The sequence below is a fragment of the Echinops telfairi genome, unplaced genomic scaffold (genome assembly GCF_000313985.2).
Source record: "Echinops telfairi isolate 266 unplaced genomic scaffold, ASM31398v2 ScPeMD7_7468;HRSCAF=8506_0, whole genome shotgun sequence".
NCBI classification, from domain to species: Eukaryota; Metazoa; Chordata; class Mammalia; order Afrosoricida; family Tenrecidae; genus Echinops; species Echinops telfairi.
Genome location: NW_022111369.1, coordinates 23,531,623 through 23,533,394, shown reverse-complemented (window position 1 = coordinate 23,533,394; position 1,772 = coordinate 23,531,623).

Below are 1,772 nucleotides of genomic sequence, written 5' to 3'. Positions count from 1 at the left end.
AGGCCTAATGTCTATCTGCTCCCTTAATACTAAACCATAAATATATGCACATAGATCTATTTCCCCATAGTCATATGTAAATATATTTACATATGGATATGCCTGTATTCAGACCTCTATAAATACCCTTTGTTGCCTAGTTCGTTCCTCTACTTCCTTTTACTTTCCTCTTGTCCCACTATCATATTCAGCCTTCATTTGGGTTTCAGTAATTTTTTTCAGTTACATTGCCCTTGATCAAGCCCTACCAGGCCTCTTATACTATCCTTGCCATCAGTTTGGGGTCACTTGTTGTTCCCTTGTCCCTGGGTTTGTTAACACCCACTTCCTTTTCCCTGCTTCCCCCTCCCCCATGTCCCCTGGAACCATCGGTCCCATTGTTTTCTCCTCCAGATTGCTTATCCCACCTATCTTATCTAGATAAACCTGCAGAAAATAAGACAGAGCAAAATAAAGCAACAACAACAAAAACACAACAAAAGAAATTGTTGTCCTAGCCTCAGATAGATGGATTTTACCCTGCACTCATGGGTAATATATTTTATTTTGTGTTCCAATCTGTTATTCCATTGAAAGGAACCTAGGGGAATAGTTTCAGTTTAGAGTTTTAAAGGTATTACAGGGTGATAGTCTCAGGGAGTTTCCCAGTATGAAATAATCAGTAACTCTGCACTTTTAAAGAATTTGAATTTGATTCTGTGTCTTTCTCATTCTATTTGGGTCAGTCTATTGTGGTAATCTGACACCTTCTGGTCGTCCTGGTCTTGTTGTTGTTGTTAGGTGCCATCAAGTCATTTCTGACTTACAGTTACCCTATACACAGCAAAGCAAAACACTGCCAGTCCTGTGCCATCCTCACAGAGCGAACATAAGGTATGTCCACAGACTGTTTCTAAATACTTCCTATGTGTTACTTTAGTTCACGCTCACAACACTATGAGATATTTTTGTATGAATGTATTACTATTGTCCCTATTGTCAAGTAAGAAAAATGAGGCTCAGATATTCCCCCCTTTTATACAGCTAGTAATTGGAAGTGATGGGATTTGAATCCAGGAATGATTCGACTGAGAAAGTGTTATTACTAATCTCTACATTGAGTACTGGCATGTGCTATATCCTGCTTCTTCTCAACATTTGCCTCTGTATACATTATGCTCATTCCTTGGTTGTTTGTGGTCTAACCTTGTTCTTGTCAGGTGCCAACAAGTCGGTTCTGACTCAGGGACCCAATATAGAGCAGAACAAAAGACTGCCCAGTCCTGTGCCATCCTCACCACTGATCTTGTGTTTAAGGCCCAGTGTTGTAGCCATTGTGCATCTTTTCCTTTCCCTTCCACTTTCCAAGCATGATCTCCTTCTCCAGTGACTGGTCTCTCCTGATCACATGTCCAAAATATATGAGACAAACTATCACCATGTTTGCCTCTGTTCTTTAGTCAATCAATGGTAATTTCCATATTCTTTACCAGCATCATAATTCAAATGCATTGAATCTTCTCTGCTTTCCTTACTCTATCCATTTCTCATATGCATATGATGCAGTTGAAACTTACCTTAGTCCTCAAAGTGAAATCTTTGGTCTTCAACACTTTACAGAAGTCTTGTGTAGCAGATTTGCCAAATGCAATATGTCATTTGATTTCTTGATGGTTGCTTCCATGAGCATTGGTTGCGGATCCAAGCAAGATGAAACCTTTGACAACCTGAATCCTTTCTGAGTTTATCATGATGTTACCTATTACGTGTGTTGTGAGGATTTTTGCTTTCTT